At 43.8% G+C, this 17,992-nt stretch overlaps 1 pseudogene; it reads right to left on the reverse strand.

Moving 5' to 3' along the window:
- Positions 1–2,109: 2,109 nt before the first annotated feature.
- Positions 2,110–17,704, reverse strand: LOC128059169 (alpha- and gamma-adaptin-binding protein p34-like; annotated as a pseudogene).
- Positions 17,705–17,992: the final 288 nt, after the last annotated feature.

Raw genomic sequence — 17,992 nt, forward strand, 5'->3', positions numbered from 1 at the left:
CGGAGAAAAGCGTTCTCACTCACCTGCTCCCCAAACAGTTCGAGCTCCCCAAACCTGGAAGCGATGTGTTTGTCCTCTCACAAAATCCGCACTTTGTGAAGCTTGTCTGTGGGGATGACACAGCGTGTCTCTGCAGACACTAGAGACGCATGTGTCCAAGGAAAAGAGAAACTTCGTTTACCAAGATCCCCAGCAATCCGTCTACTTTCACACGGACCCTAAAGCAAAACACACGCTTCCACATTCGCCCCAAGTAACAACGTTCTGAGTAGCTTTGCGGGTCTAGTGAAGGCGGGATGGCTCCATCTGACGCGGTGTGAGAGCTCCCTCCGTACCTGCCACCGGCGCCCCAGCCACCGGCGCCCCAGTCACCGGCGCCCCTGGTCAAAGGCCCGATAGAGGGCGGGCGACGCGCCCCTTCCCACCGAACGAGCAGGTTCCCCAGCGCAGCTCAGCGGGTACTGGAGGCCTGTAGTGAGTCGGACCCGCGCCCGCCGCCGCGCCTCCCTCAACCCGCCTCCCCTGCGCGTCTCCAGCCCCAGCGCCCCACGCGCCCTCGCGGGAACCCGCTCGAGCCCAGGCGGCGGAGAGGTGGCTCAAAGTCTAAGGAAACCGTGGACTTCCCGGGGTGAATAACGAGCCTGTCTGATTTCCATCCCAGGTGATCCCCGGTCCAGTTCCGTTTAGCCTTGAGGGAGCCAACCGGAGCCGCGTTGGCTGCCGCCTCCACGCCGTCCCCCACCCCTAGTTCCTGGGGGAGCCCTCTGGACGCGCGGCGCCAGCCGCTTAGCTCGGATACCCCGCGCCGGCGTGGAGGACCGCGCTGCGTCCACGACTCCCTCTGCTGTCGGCATCCGGCACGAGGACTCTGAACGCCCGGCCGCGAGGAGGGCCTGGGACCCGAGTCAGGAAATTCGCGTTTATCTCCAGCGCCCTCACTCCACACCTGGTCCTTCCCTCTTGAGTTCCCTCCCAGGTCTCCAACAATCTCCGGGCGCGGAAAATGACACTCGTAATCTCAGTGACTGGAGAGGTGCCCAGTGGTACGACCCTCACCCCCAGCTACACTTTCCCTCTTTTCTATGAGTCCTTGGTCGTAATTTTGATCAGCTCTCTAGCAGTTCCAACGTAGTGAATTTCGGTCCCCCGCCTCACCCCACGCGCGTCCGCACCGGGTGCCGAATGTGGGCGGCGGAGCCCTCGGTGGCCGTCCCGGGGACCCCTGCGCCGCCCCTCCTGGTGCGGGGGTCGGCAGCTGTGAGAGCCAGTGCCGCGGGCAGAGGTGGGGTCTGCGCGCCGCGGGGGCGAGGGGTCGGCGAGGCCTGGGGGCAGCGAGCAGAAGCAGGCTAAAGAGCGGAAACCCGAGCCGGGACCTGCCGGCTGCGCTGCGTTCCGGCCTTAGAAGGGCGGGGACGACCGATCTTTCCCGCTGACTTTATCGTCCCCCGATCGGTCCTTGAGAGACCGCCTCCCCCGCTGCCCTGCAGGGCCCGGGGCTGCGGACGCGCGCCAACCCGGCCTCGGGGAAGGAGCCTGCGCCCGGCGCGCATCGCTGCCTCCCCGGCTCAGAGCCCCGCGCTCACGCGTCCGCGTCCCGCCCGACCCCCTCCCAGAGGCTCGGCAAGGATTTCCAGCCAGTTAGCAACGCTTTACAAGGTATCGCGGCCTTTTCTTTCTTTTTCTTTTCTCATTTTCTGTGTTTTCATTGAACAGTAACCTGTCGTTTCTGCTCAGAGGGTCTCGGTGCTGTGTCTAACCTGGGAATTTCACAAGGCGCTTCTCAGAATCTGAACGCCCCCCACCCACCATGGGTGATGGAGATTGAGGAGTCTTCCGAAATAGCCCTTTCCATCTTATGTAATTAGAGACCCACAGAAGCGCTGGATTTTCCACGGTACATAATCTATATTTATTCTCTCTCCCCGCCTCCTTCTCTCGTGCGCGCGTGTGCGCGCGCGTGTGCGTGCGCTCCCGTTCATTTCTAGCATCAGGAAACTCGTTCGCGGCCACTGAAAAGTCAGGAGAGGCTCACAACTGATTTCCCACGGATTTCTGCTTCCAACGGCAGATGCTGTCCGGAAGCTGTGCCCCCAGACAAACATGAGACCGTTATCTTGGAAAGCCGGTTAGCCCTGCCGCGTAAGAAGCGCCGGGGGAGACGAGCCTGAAAGAACAGCTAACCGATCGCGTTCGCCGGTGGGGAAAAGTGCGGCGCGGGGCCGGGCCTGGGGTTCGGGCCCGCACTTCAGCACCGGCGGGGATGGACAGCGTCTTTGGACCGGGCCACAGCCGGGACCCCACTGCGCCGCCACGGTCCTCGCTGCCGCCGTCGTCGCCGAAGGCAGCCCGGCTCCCAGCCAGGAGCAGCTAAGGGGCTTCGTCTCCGATGCCCCGGCACCCCCCTGGCCGGCCGTGACAGACCGAAAGGGACCTTCTTCTGCCTGCTGCGACCCCTGCGCAGGGCTCAGAGAAGCTCACCTGATCCACAGATTAAACTCGGCAGTAACTTCCAGGAAAATTGTCGACAGGGGCCGGAGGAGCACCGGCGGCCCAGAGAGGCCGAAGTTGTCCGGCCTCTGGGAACCATGGGCTCCGCAGACTGGGTCCGAGCGCTCTGAGGAGGCCCGCGCTGCTCCAAATAAACAGGATGCTCCCGAGCGGGCTGCACCTGTTTTGGAAATAGCTTTGAGAGAGGAGCTTCTAGACCTACTCCCATCCTGGCGTTAGAGAAACTGGAAGATTCTAATTCCTTACTCGGCCGGTAAGTGTTAATACTATTATTACTGCTTGTTTGTAACTCAAGTGACCCCCCCTCCCGCCCACCGCAAGATTTTAACAGAAAGATTAAAACAGTATTATTTTTTCCTTGTGGATTAAGATGATAAACAGTTTGATTTTTAAATGGTTGTTCCTGTGTAATTATCTTTGGGAAAATCTTGCCTAGTAAAGTAGTTGGATGTTTTACTTATCTGAAGTCCTTTACGTGACAAGAATGTTAAAAATGATATGTGTGTGTGTGTGTGTAAGCCTATATAAATATAGTAAAATTTTAGTTGGATATTTTTATTGATGATCTAGTATCTTTTTGAATCTGTGTCCCTGTTTTCCCCCGAAAGAATACAATGTGGCATCTTGTAAGGTTTTTTTTTTTTTCCTCTTGGTGTTATGCATGTAGTTTAAAGTGATCCTGTTTGTATTACATAGTATGCAAGACTCAAAAAGTTACTAGTAGTGATGGTTTCACCATCTGGTCTATTATATTTTATATGAATATAATGTGCCAAACTGTACACCCGGTCCCTCTCTCTACCCCAATCCAGAGTGTACTTACACTTGTGGATCTTAACCTACAGAAATACACACATTTTTATGCAGTGTTGTCTTTCTAGCCTTCTAAAGACTGCTTACTCAAACCAGATCTGCCAGAAGGCAGAAAATGAGAAGCTATAGTGTGCCTTTTTAGGAGAACAGGTTTCCAAAGCATTCTTAGTCCTATGAAAATCCATTTGTCACTGAAATCCACAAAGTGGTGGGGGGCCAAGAGATTTTGGACGAACCGTAAGCTTTAAAGTGTTTATGAAATCTATTTTCTGTTGACTCTTACTTCTGTAGCTTTAGAACTGCAATCTTTCGCAGTGACCTTGATGAGCATTCTGCTTTAAGAAAAGGGCTTCACAGGGTAAAGGCACAGATTTATAGCCCACGCCTGACATTTCACTAAGGGCTCGCTGGGTTCCACCAAGCACATCCAGTTAGTGGAGAGCAGGGCTTGGCAGGAATGACTCTGACAACCCTGTGAACACATGTGATGCTGTGAGCACGACCAGCCCTGTGGGGAGAGTTGGCCCTTTTGAAAAAGCACAGTTCTTCAGGTTCTCCTTTGAATTTCATAGGGCATCTATAATCGATCATAAAATACATATCCATACTGCCCTGTTTTTCAATTTCATCACTCAAATCCTTGAAGGCAGTTAAGATGGCATTGGCCAGTATGCTGAAGGGCCCTTGTTTTGCGTTGACTGAGAACAGAAACTGCACTCTAGGGACAAATTGTTCTTAACTGTCACTTGCCACTTACCACAAACCTGCTTACTTAGCAGAAAGGGAGAGTGGTGTCAGTGTCATGGAGCTCCTTGGGGGCTCTATTGCCCTATATGGGTCAGAAACGGCAATCTCAGGAGGAAAAATGCACTATTGATTTGGAATCCTTGCCAGGAGACCTGCGGTGTGCCCCTGACAAACCTGCTTTTGTGTGTTTGTTTTTTCCCCCTAATCTGGAAGATATGAACATGAAATTGTTACATATACTAATTAATCATGTTTTAAGAGAGTTGCAGCCTGTTGCTAGACTCTGAGTGTGGTTGTCAGTTAATAGCACAGACAGACTGCCTGGTCAGCAGAGCATAAGATGGAAGCAGGCCTGTGGGCACGTGGCCGCAGTTACCTTCTCAGTGGCAGAGGGGGCAGGCTTTCTCCATGTGTGACAGAAACAGCACAAAGTAAAAGTTATCCTGGGCTCATCCCTTTAGAGATTCAATCACAGAGATAAAGAACTGATTCACCCTTCCAAGCCCAGGCAAGCTGCCTGGAAGCTCTCCTTATCTGTGGGGAAATGCCATTGCATTGAGACAGCATTTTGTAAACCAATTTAGTGCCTATGTAAATTATAATCTCTAACTGCCCCCAGTCTCTGTGACTCCACAAAAGGAGTGGGTGGGCTAATGCAATCATACTACTGTTTGCACAGAATCCCTTATCTATAAAGAAAAATCAATACTTAATTATAGGACATCCATATCCTATTAAAACAGCTCTTTTTCCTGATTTTTTTTTGGTCTGTTACCAAAAAAGGATGCATGAAGTTTGAGAAGTATCAGACACAGTACTCAACATCCCTTCTCAGAGGAAGGAGTTCTGTTGGTGGGGGTCAGTGTTTTTGTGTTGCTTCTACTTGAGACTCAGAGGAGAAAAGTGAAGTAGAATTGCATAATGAGGACAATGGAAAGTGTATATAGGAACACAGGATAATTTGAAACGAGTTCTGGAATCTGGTAAGTTACTTTTCTTCTTTTAACAAGAAATGGTCTGCATGAGAGTGGAACAGAGATTTCTGGCTTGAACCTTTATGTTATACAAATATTATAGAAACACTTATCAGTCAGTATTATTATTTAGACCATCTAATTATTAACACACGACTGAGCCACTTCACTTCACTTCAGTGTGATTATTGACCATCAGATCCTATTGGATTGGAAGGTCCACAGTTTGCCTTTGAAATTGCTTGCTTGGGTTTGAACCAAGTTATATACATGTTTACAAAAAATGTAAAAGAAGAGATGATTATTTTGGAATTTAAGAAGTCCCTCAATAATTGATTGTTATTTTCATACTGATTGAAAGATTCTAGGCAAGAAATCTGGTTATTCACTAAATTCTATTAAGAAGGCAAAAGCCACTGAAGAAAAGTGTATCCTAAGCCAGAAATTATTTCTAGAGTTATCTCACCTCCAGTGAGTCATAGACTGGCACACAAATGGAGAGACCTCTCGTTTTTATTTTCTTCCTGTTTAGCTTGGCAGAATGAGTTGTGCATGGCATGCATGGAAAGAGACAGCACCCTGCAGCATGAAGTGTGTTATACATCATCATATAGCAGGACAAGACTTGCTTGGCAGTCAGGACATGCGGATTCTTGGCATGCTGGTCATAAGAGCTTGGGCTAGCCACTCAACCCACTGCTCAACTTTTTCTACCTAACACGGGGTGCTTTATCTACCAATTAAGATGCAGTCCTCTACATATTGTTGACATCTAGGTATTTGTGGAATAAATGAAGAGATGCATATGCTGGAATATTGGAAAGTCTCAATACGGTGCTCTTGAGAGTATGTTGGAAACTTAAGTGCTATATCTTTGAATTATTATGTCATCTCTTATAGCAATCATTCCTTCACTCCTCAAAAAACTCCCTTCTGATTAGTATATGGCAACATGCTTCTTGCATTTTAAGAGCTTAAATGTAGGGAATATAGTCTTTCCCCGGGAATTCAGCATCAATTTTCTTATATCTCTCAACGGAAAAAGTATTTTAATGCAATGAGGACTTCGTTTAAAAACAGTATTCAAAAACTGACATCATGCTTTAAACCAAATAGGCAAGACTATGTCAACGTGACACCCAAGTTCATTTTAATTACCCTTGACCCTTGAGCAATGCAGAGGTAAGGAGCTCTAGCTTTCTGTGTAGTCAGAAATTCATATGTAACTTTTAACTCCTCCCAGGTGGCTTTTTTTTTTTCATATGTAACTTTTGACTCCTCCCATAGCTTTCCCAGGTGGCTCAGTGATAAAGAATCCACCTGCCAGTGCAGGAGACCTGGGTTTGATCCCTGGGTTGGGAAGATTCCCTGGAGGAGGAAATGGCAACCCATTCCCGTATTCTCACCTGGGAAATCCCATGTACAGGGGAGCCTGGCAGTCCATAGGGTCACAAAGGTGTCAGACATGACTGAGCACAACATGCATACAAACTGACTGCTAATTGCCTACTCTGACCAGAATCCTTACAAAAATATAAATGATCCATTGACACTGTGTGTTGTATATTTTATGTATTTATAATGTGCCTAAGTTTTTCTTATTTTTTTAGATTTATTTTGACTATGCAATTCTTCAGATCATCAGCGATCTCAAAAAATTTAAATGTATTTATTGAAAAAAATTTGGGTATAAGTGGACCCATGCAGTTAAAACCTATGTTGTTTAAGGGTCAACTGTACTTTCATTTTGACCTGAAGTGAATCAACCACTGCATTTTTGTCATAATTTTTTGGTCTGTAAAGGAGAAGTAATGTTTACCATTAGTTATACTAATAAGGAAGCTCATAGGATTAGTGGTCTTTAAAAATTCAACATCTGATAATACATCCAGAAAGCAATTTGTCTTGCTTCACCAACTAGTAAAGATGGAGTGGAAGGTAGACAGTGTGGGGCTGTTCCATGGGCGACCCTGGAAATGCTGTGGTCTTGGTTTAGTCCAGATTCTATTCATAGGTATTCAGGAAATCTCCAGTTAAGTAACATCTCATGATTTATTTTTTTTCCACTAGTTGCAGTTTTAAAAGTGGCTATATAGTTCTTTGGCCCATTTTTTGATTGGGTCGTTTCTCCAAAGACATATGGATGGCTAACAAACACATGAAAAGATGCTCAACATCACTCATTATTAGAGAAATGCAAATCAAGACCACAATGAGGTACCATTTCACACCAGTCAGAATGGCTGCGATCCAAAAATCTGCAAGCAATAAATGCTGGAGAGGGTGTGGAGAAAAGGGAACCCTCCTACACTGTTGGTGGGAATGCAAACTAGTACAGCCACTATGGAGAACAGTGTGGAGATTCCTTAAAAAATTGCAAATAGAACTACCGTATGACCCAGCAATCCCACTGCTGGGCATACACACCGAGGAAACCAGAAATGAAAGAGACACATGTACCCCAATGTTCATCGCAGCACTGTTTATAATAGCCAGGACATGGAAACAACCTAGATGTCCATCAGCAGATGAATGGATAAGAAAGCTGTGGTACATATACACAATGGAGTATTACTCAGCCGTTAAAAAGAATTCATTTGAATCAGTTCTGATGAGATGGATGAAACTGGAGCCGATTATACAGAGTGAAGTAAGCCAGAAAGAAAAACACCAATACAGTATACTAACACATATATATGGAATTTAGAAAGATGGCAGTGACGACCCTGTATGCAAGACAGGAAAAAAGACACAGCTGTGTATAACGGACTTTTGGACTCAGAGGGAGAGGGAGAGGGTGGGATGATTTGGGAGAATGGCATTCTAACATGTATACTATCATGTAAGAATTGAATCGCCAGTCTATGTCTGACGCAGGATACAGCATGCTTGGGGCTGGTGCATGGGGATGACCCACAGAGATGTTATGGGGAGGGAGGTGGGAGGGGGGTCCATGTTTGGGAACACATGTAAGAATTAAAGATTTTAAAATTAAAAAAAAAAGTGGCTATAATTTTTTAAAAATGTAATTGATAAGCATTTGGTCTGTATAGGTTTCTAGAGTATCATTAAAAATACATCAAGAGTAAGGTTGAGAAATCTAAACTGCCATTGGTGTTACAGTCAGTTTCCATATAGTCTGGTGGTTAAACTACTTGACTGAACTGGAAATGGAAAATTATATAATTGTCTAGTCAGTGATACAATGATGATAAGTTTTTGGTTTGATTTGTTATCATTTACCAAAAAAGAAAAAGTAAATAAACAGTAGAGAAAAAAAAAAAAGAGGAAAAAAGCAATGGTTGAAAAGTCATTAGAATAATGGCATTTGATCCAGAACCAGATTTTGGGTGAAGTCTCTTAGTTTTTACCTGATTTAATTGGAATAAAATGGACTGCAAGCTGGACTCGGCACAGAGCCGCAGACCATGACTACTCTGATTTCAGTACCATTTGTTAAAAACCAAAACTGACATATTTCGTCAGTCTTTTTCCAGTCCTTTCTGTCTCTTTCTAAAAGTGGGAGAATGAATCAGGACTTGGCAAAATAAAACTTCATATTAATATCTTTTAGAAGTTTACAAGAAAATATATCTCTAAAAATGAGGAGTGGCTGAGAAGAAATAACCACTCCATTTCTTTGGTCAAAATATTGTGGGGAAAAAAGGCCCAAGAACAGGCAGGAATGAAGCCAGATCAGCAATGTTCCATGATGTGCCTCTTCTGGCAACTATTCCCTTTCTTTGTCCTCTGATACTTGCAATAGCAGCTGTGAAAAGTGAAAGTTAGTTGCACAGTCCTGTCTGACTCTGCGATTCCATGGACTGCAGCCTGTCTTGCTCCTCTGTCCATGGAATTCTCCAGGTTAGAGTACTGGAGTCGGTTGCCGTTTCCTTCTCCAGGGGATCTTCCCATCCCCGGGATCAAACCCAGGTCTCCCACATTGCAGGCAGATTTTTTAGCAGCTGAACCATAAGGGAAGCCCACAATAGCAGCTGTAACGGGGTGAAAACCTTGGGGAACTGTAAGACCAAGAGGAAAACAGAGAACCAGCTGTTACTATGGTCTGTTAAATGCAGAGCTGCCTCCCAATACAAGTTTTGATGCAGTTTTCAAGAAAAGGGGAGAGGTTATATTATAAGGTGGAAAGAACAGCAACTGTCCACTGCAGTGTCATGAAGAATTTACCAAAGCTTTCTAGGTCAGTTTCTATATCTACCATTGATAGACTCCTCAGGTAGGTGGGCTCATAGGCTGTGGTCTCTCTAAAAGCTTGTTTTTGCAGAACGTTTAATTAACAAGATGAAATGTTCATAATGTGGCCTCAATGTAATTAAGACACCCCAGCTTTGTAGGCGTCCTTTCAGTTTGTTACTCAGAAATGACTAATATCCAGAGGACACACAAACAGAGCCAGAGACCAATGTGGATAATAGTACTTCTGGCTGGAGAGCTTTTTTTTTCTATATTAATTCCCACAGTTTTATATAATATTTCCTCATTTATCAAATGATAAGCCTATACCAATTTAGCTCAACTATTTATCCTTTGTTTCTCTGGTCTGATTTTAATCTTGAAGAAATAAAACTCCTAAGAGCAGATTAACTTAATTGCCTCAATACACCTCTGATTACAGCTCATATAAGCAAATAGTTACCTGGTCAGGACCTTTAGAGCTCAGGTAAGTAAGATGAGGGTAGTTCATCTAATTTGTTACATTCACAAACACACAGGCTGTTCATTTTTCTTTCCAAGTCCATCCTTTTTCTCTATTTACAAATCCTTTTAAGTGATTACTGAAAAATGAAACTTGCGTACTATTCACCAAAGCAATGTGTTTTTATTTTCCATTTCATATTTTGTTTCCATGGTGGCAAATTTCTGGGAAGTCCTAAAGTTAGAGTATTTCACTGTTATATGAGGTTTTTGTGGGCCATATGACTAGATTCCAGGCCACCCAACCTCCTTGAGTTCCCATCCTCAGTGAGACTCAGCAATTCTGTGGCTTCAGCAGTTTTGTAAAAGGCTAGGGCATCTTACCTAGATAGCATATTGAAAAGCAGAGACATTACTTTGCCAACAAAGGTCCATCTAGTCAAGGCTATGGTTTTTCCAGTGGTTATGTATGCATGTGAGAATTGGACTGTGAAGAAAGCTGAGGGCTGAAGAATTGATGCTTTTGAACTGTGGTGTTGGAGAAGACTCTTGAGAGTCCCTTGGACTGCAAGGAGATCCAACCAGTCCATTCTGAAGGAGATCAGCCCTCGGTTTTCTTTGGAAGGAATGATGTGAAAGCTGAAACTCCAGTACTTTGGCCACCTCATGCAAAGAGCTGACTCATTGGAAAAGACTCTGATGCTGGGAGGGGTTGGGGGCAGGAGGAGACGGGGACGACAGAGGATGAGATGGCTCAATGGCATCACCGACTCAATGGATGTGAGTCTGAGTGAATCTGGGAGATGGTGATGGACAGGGTGGCCTGGCGTGCTTCGATTCATAGGGTCTCAAAGAGTGGGGCACGACTGAGCGACTGAACTGAACTGAACTGAGGGCATCTTACCTATGAATCTCACAGCAGGACTGAGGCAAACATTCTGATTCCTGTTTTGCAAGTGAGACAGTGAGGTCTGTAATGAGTCCATAAATGAGTGTCCATACATTGAGTCAAAATTAAGATTTGTGTTAATATTTCATATTTTCCATACTTTGTAGGTGGTTTGGAAAGAAGAAATATCTTTTGTCCCATTGATTACATGCTTCACTTACTTCAAATTTTGATTATAAACAAACGAGTGATTGTATTTTACTAACTTTTGCTTTTACTGTCTAAGGAACTGGAAGGGTTTAGATTCTCAAGGATTTGAAAGTTCTTGCAGATTATCTTGATCTTAATCTCATTCAGTGGAGGAGGGAATGGCTACCCACTCTAGTATTCTTGCCTGAAAAAATCCCACAGACAGGGAAGCCTGGCAGGCTACAGTTCTTGAGTTTGAAGAGTCAGACATGACTGAGCAACTAACACTTTCACTTCCACAATCTTGTACAAATAGGAGGGTTTGTGGATGTTGTACTCGTATGTTGAATGACATATTTTAGAAGCGTTGGTGAGTCAGAAAGGACCAGGGTTGATTCTGCTGCAGCAATTCAGGTTTGAGGTGATGAGAACTTGACCTCCTGAGGTGAAGGTGAGCAGTGAGTCAGTTGAGACTGGATGGTAAGGTGATGGGTGATGGACTGGCACATCGGAAATGAATCAAGCTAGGTCATGTGCTTGGTACCTGCCATGGGCTGGATAAATACAAATGCACTTGGGCATAAAACACCCATCTTTGGAAGGAAAGGTGTCAGACCTGACTTGGGACGTGTCTGCTGAGTGGGGAACAGGTGCAAGGACCACATGGTGGGGAGGAACCTTTGGTTTCAGAAAGAGGTACAACCTGACATGTCCAGCTCAGAGCTGGCAAAATGGAAATGATTGCTGAAGCTGTGGAAATATAGCTTTAGTCTCTCAGTCTTGTCCAATTTTTTGTGACCCCGTGGACTATAGCCCACCAAGCTCCTCTGTCTATGGAATTCTCCAGGCAAGAATACTGGAGTGGGTTGCCATTCCCTTCTCCAGGAAATCTTCCTCACCCAGGGATCACCCAGGGTATCCAGCATTGCAGGCATATTCTCCATCGTGTAAGCCACCAGGGCAACCTGAAGATATATTACCAGTTTGAGAAAATGAAAGAAAATGCGAAAGTGAAAGTTGCTCAGTCGTGTCTGACTTTATGTGACCCCATGGACCTGCCAGACTCCTCTGTCCATGGGATTCTGCAGGCAAGAACACTGGAGTGGGTTGCCATTCCCTTCTCCAGGGGATCTTCCTGAGCCAGAGATTGAACCCAGGTCTCCCGAATTGCAGGCCGATTCTTTACTGTCTGAGCCACCAAGGAAGCCCAAAATATCATATCTTACATAATAAATCTAAAAGAAACACAGATAATAGTTGGGAAGAGACCTATTTAAAATCTTATTTTTTCCAATAAATTATATATTCCTTATAAGTGATCATGTAAAATATATCAAACATTCAAATAATTACTCATTTTTGTCACTTGAAGATTAACTTTCTTCCACTGGTGATATGTAACCTGTTGTTGATTTTACTTGAAAGGCTGCAATTGATCTTCAATAATAATAAAATGTCTTTTCATTATATAATTTTTATATCTCATTGATATTAGATCTTATGTAAAACTTCCATATTTTGCTAAAAGAAATTTTTGAGGGTAAAAATAAGTGCAGTGTTCTTCAGATCAATCTAAGTATCCTTAGAGCTTTTTCTCTCTCATGAGCTGAATAACTTCCATGGGAATGACTAGAATTATCAAGCCAGGCCAGGCAAACAGAAATTTGTTTTTGTCTGATTTTCAAATTCCTTTCTCCAGCCTCTCAGATTCTCCAGATAACTTCCTGACTGTATCTTGGTATAAAAGGAATACATTATCTAGTTTCTGGTGGGCAATTAAGTTTTCTAAACCAACAGTGTGCCTTTAGCCAGTTACCTTGCAGAACCCTAAAAGGCCTCTAGTAATGTGCAGGGGAGGATGTGCCACCAAACTGTGGGGGTTTCCCCTCATCACTGATGCAGTCAGTGGTTTGGTACATCCACGGGAGCTACTTTAACTCAAGGAGTCACATTTGCATCAACATGGGGGTTGAATCAGTGAGTCTGTGCAAGGCTGGCCCACAGAGGTTAGGAGATATGGACAGGGGAGCAGAGCAATGCGAAGGGGTGCCCCACCCTTGAGAAATGCAGCTATGCTGTCAACTGCTATCTGCGTGGGATCTCTGTGCCATTGTCTGTATACTTGGCAACCATTGGTAAGTCAGTCACTCATGGCTACAAGAAATTATCTGATTATAGATTTGTAAAGACGTGTTCTTTGTGAAGTAATCAGCTACTCTGCAGCTGTGAAATTAAAAGATGCTTGCTCCTTGGAAGGAAAGGTATGACAAACCTAGACAGCATATTAAAAAGCAGAGACATCATTTTGCTGACAAAGATCTATATAGTCAAAACTGTGGTCTTTCCAGTAGTCATGTATGGATGTGAGAGTTGGACCATTAGGAAAGCTGAGCATGGAAGAATTGATGCTTTCGAACCACGGTGCTAGAGAAGATTCTTGAGAGTCCCTTGGGCAGCAAAGAGATCAAACCAGTCAATCCTAAAGGAAATCAACCCTGAATATTCATTGGAAGGACTGCTGCTGAAGCTCCAATACTTTGGCTACCTGATACAAAGAGCCAACTCATTGGAAAAGACCTTGTTGCTAGGAAAGATTTAGGGCAGGAGGAGAAAAGGGAGACAGAGGATGAGATGGTTAGATAGCATCACCGACACAATGGACAGAAGCTTGAGCATACTCTGGAAGATAGTGAATGACAGGGAAGCCTGGCGTGCTGCAGTTCATGGTGTCGCAGAGTCGGAAACAACTTAGTGACTGAACGCAACAACTACTCTAGTATTAATGTAGTGACCATGGCTATTTTTGTCCTTGCCTTTTTGACTAATGGAGTAATTACTTTCTGCCAGTTATAAAATTCAGTGACCTCAGTGTAGATGAACAGTCAACACAGCTCTGTGGTGAGAACGCTTCTGGTGTTTCTTAGTAGTTGCAGTGATTCTACTTGGCTGTTTACTCTTATGTTCTGTCACTGTTCCACCTGAAATATCCTTTGGAAACCTTTGTCCTTGTACCTCTAGGTCATATTCTGGGCAGTATATGCATACAAATTACATACTGTCCTACCCACTAAATCACAGTTGCCTACATTTTTCAGGCAACTGTCAACAGTATTGATGGGTGTTGATACATTGGCCACACTTATGAATGTATAAAACAGTTTTGAGAAATAAGCAATTCTCTTACATAGAATTCAGTGTGTCTTTTTTTTTCCAGTGAAAATGAAATTTATTTAAATCATATCCATACTTAATTTTTCTGAAGTTTTCTTTTTTTGGTTATGTATAAAAGCAGTAAATCATAAAATAATCAGTTAAATGGAGGCTAGAAATAATTTGGGCTTCCCAGGAGGCTCAGATGGTAAAGAACCTGCCTCCCAGTGTGGGAGACCTGGGTTTATTCCCCGGGTTGGGAAGATACCCTGGAGAAAGAAATGGGTACCCACTCCAGTATTCTTGCCTAGAGAATTCCATGGATAGAGGAACCTGCTAAGTTACAGTCCATGGGGTTGCAAAGAGTTGGACACAACTGAGCATCTGAATAACAGCAACAGAAATCATTTACATTATTTTTACAAGCATATAATTCACCCCACTAGGCTATTTTCTCCTGAACAGAATTAACCAAACTCCAAATGAAACACACTCTCTTCCTTCCACGTGTGTCTCCAGATTATTTGCATGCGAGCTACACTTCAATATGCTTAGCTTTGCCAAATCACTGAGCTTTTTCAGGCTTATCAAAGATACACATTAAGAGATTGGATGACACACCAGTGGGTAGAAGTCCTGGGCATGAATCTGAGACTATGTTATCAATATACCTATTCTTAATGAACATTGAAGTTGACCACTTGGAACAAAGCCTAAATGTGACCAAAAAAAAAAAAAAAAGTGTTTGGCATCTGATGAATTACTTAGCATCTCTTTTCGTAAAGAATAAAAGCTCTCTGGCTCCCAACAAAGAGTTTGTGAGCTGTATGGCAGTGTTTTGAACAAGAAGATCATTTATAAAAGCAGTCTTTATATTTAGGAAATAATTAGGGATGCAGCTGCAGGTTTTAATGACTTTTAATAAAGCCTGTTATAAAGTGAATTAGCAATAAATGCTTAGCAGAATGATACTGAATCAGGACATGATAGAACATTATTAGGTCTGTTTATTGGATTGTTAAGGCAATATATGTTTATGTAATACCAGTGGTTTTGTCATTTTCTAGGAAATTTTGAAGGAACGTTCAAGGTGGGTTGAATTTTAATGAATGGGAGGAATATATCAACTAGCCCTGATAAACCAGTAAATGTTTTCATTTATAACTAACTGATAAAGTGAAAAATCTGAAAATTTCTTAAATTTCTGCAATATTTGGAATTATAGAACAATATTTATGTTGAAGATACAGTATTCTGATCATTTAAAATATTTGAGTCTTTCATAAAGAAAGTTGAATGTACTTTGTAGAAAATAATACTTTGTTAGAAATAATCTGTGCTCAAAGCTTGCTTGGTTGGCATTGCCGAAATCTAACTTTCAATGTCAAGTGCTCAGAATACTGATGAGTAGATGCACATACAGCTCATAACTCACCAGTTCCTGTATACCCAAGTATTTTTATGCAGAATGATACAGGGTAGATTCCTTTTAAGGATCAAGTGTCATCTCTGACCTCAAGGAGGCCAGAGTCTAATGAGGCAAAGCAAGGGTATCTGAAGTCATGAAGTCCCTGGAAGACAGAGCTGGAGATATAGTCACCGATCAGCAGCTTAGGAAGCTGACCCTCAGAACATTCTGGAAATTTGCAAAAAGGTTCAAATTTGGCTCATGGCTGAATCAACATAGAACCATAAATTATGGTTTAATCAGTGATGATGCTCCAAGGATGGTAAAGGAAGATCAAATACTGTTTATGGCTCCTCCCTGAACTATCCTTCAGAGTAAATGAGCAACCCAGGATGATGAGAAGCTAGGAAAGATGTAAGTCTTACAGTCTCAAGCAGGTGAGACTGAATGTCCATTGGAGACGCTGCTAGCATAGCGATGCTGTATTTGAATAACCACCTTTTAAACTTCTTGTTTATTTTTAAATAATTACAGACACAAAGGAAATGGCAGAGATAGTTCTTGTGAAGTCTTCCCCCAGCTTCCCCCAGGGGTAAGATCTTAGATCATTATAGTACTGCACCTCGACCAGATATTGATATTGCCACAGTACTGTCAAACAGATTATAAATCTTATTTACAGCTCATTTTTAAAAAAATAAATGAATCAGCTTTTAATCACCTGGCTTTGTTAAACCCACAAGATCAACTTCACAGCTTTTTCTAGTCTGTTTTCCCTAATCACATGACCTAATGTATTTTCTGAAACCTTTCGTGTTTTAAGAAAAACATATTCCACCTTTCGTTTTGCAACCCCAGAGCTGATTTCCCTAACATTCCCTGTAAATGGCCAGTGTTCAACCTCAAAGAGACACTGCTGGAATGCAGCTAAACTACAGTCTCAAAGACCTTCAGGATAGTTTAAAAAAAAAAGAAAAAAAAAGTTATTAAAGAAGATAGCCTCCAGTGTTCCCTGGAGAGGTTCTTCCTGAATGTTCCACTCACTGAAATCTTCCCTCTGGAAACTGGAATATTCCATTCCTTCTGTCACAAGTTCTTCAGTGCTTAGACAGTGTTGCACAGATGGGTCTGAGCCGTGTTTCCATAGGCGGTCTATGGGGTCCATACCCACACCAGGCCAGCAGCAGTTCTCAGCCTGTGTGCCCTGAGCCAGTTGAGAGCCATGGCAGAGTGAAGACTCACGACATGCACCACGGAGTGCCTAGAAAAGCAAAACTAAGGGTTTCATTTGCTGTATTTCCCACTCTTCCTCTGGAAAGTCTCCCTTCGGTGATCAGTTCCCCTGGAGCTGACCCCTCCAGCCCTGCAAGTGACAGGCACTGAGGCATCTGGTGCCTCGCATTTGCATGCTTTCCCGCCTACCATCTCAGGTAACAAACTCTAAGAAATAAAAGTTTCTCCACAGTAATACTAGTGCAGAAATCTCAGGATATGATCAGTATCAATGGCCTACATAGGGAATTCCTTTGTTGTTCAGTTGCTCAGTCATGTCTGACTCTTTGCCATCTCATGAACTGGAGCACACCAGGCTTCCCTGTCCATCACCAACTCCTGGAGCTTGCTCAAACTCATGTCCATCGAGTTGGTGATGCCATCTAACCGTCTCATCCTCGACCACCCCCGTCTCCTCCTGCCTTCAGTCTTATGTTAGATGGACCACCTTGATGATCCAAGAGTGTTTCAGTCCTCTCTGCTGCTGGCAGATGGGACTGCTCTGAGTGGCAGGTTTCTGCTGATGCAGTGCTATGATTTGCTCCAGCCAAAGAGCTTAGAATGCTAAAGCCTTGGTTCCTCTCATTCTTCACCACTACCAGCCATTGGCATTCAAGGCTTGAACAATTTGCTTTACTCCTGTAGTTCTTGGAACTCATCCTCCTCAGGCAACTTTTCTGGACTAAGTTCTACCAATTCAAAGCCATGTTTGACCACTTGAGCTTTCTGTCGATTTACACCATTTTCAGGCACTCTGTTGCAAACCAAGATCATCACCTCAGGTAACCACTATTCTGCCAGTGGAAGCCAGGAGGAAACACTATCAAGACCAGATTTTTCTGTGCTGTTGAAGTAAACCATAAATGCTTGGCCAGACTGCAGTCTCTGCAGTGATGAAAAATTTGTGTGGCCCCACACGCAGATTGATATCGGCTGAATACTGTTTATTATCAATGGTCTAGGGATAAAACCTCATGGCGTCATTGGCAGTCACCTCCACAGTAAGATCTTCTGTTCCAAGAATATGTTGTATCAGCTGGTCTGTGGATAAGGTAGAGGAGAGCTAGTGATGAGTGTGTGGGGAACACCAACAGCCATAGCTCGTTCATCCATGTTCATCTGAACTCATTTGTGTGTGTGTAGTTCTATATAATATACCCTGTATGTTGATTTGCATCACTACCATCACAATCAAGACATAGTTCTTTTTAATGTCTGCAATAGAAATTCCTCATCTAACCCTCAACACTGTGACCACTCCCCACTCCAAAGAGATCTACCCAGGTCGCTGCTCAAGTTAGGTGTTTATCTCTTTTAATTTCTAAGTAGTATTTCACGGTGCACTTGCACCAGCTTTTTGGCCATGTACTATGTGAAGAGTATTTG

This window comes from Budorcas taxicolor, chromosome 14 (assembly GCF_023091745.1).
Source record: "Budorcas taxicolor isolate Tak-1 chromosome 14, Takin1.1, whole genome shotgun sequence".
In the NCBI taxonomy this organism is placed as follows: Eukaryota; Metazoa; Chordata; class Mammalia; order Artiodactyla; family Bovidae; genus Budorcas; species Budorcas taxicolor.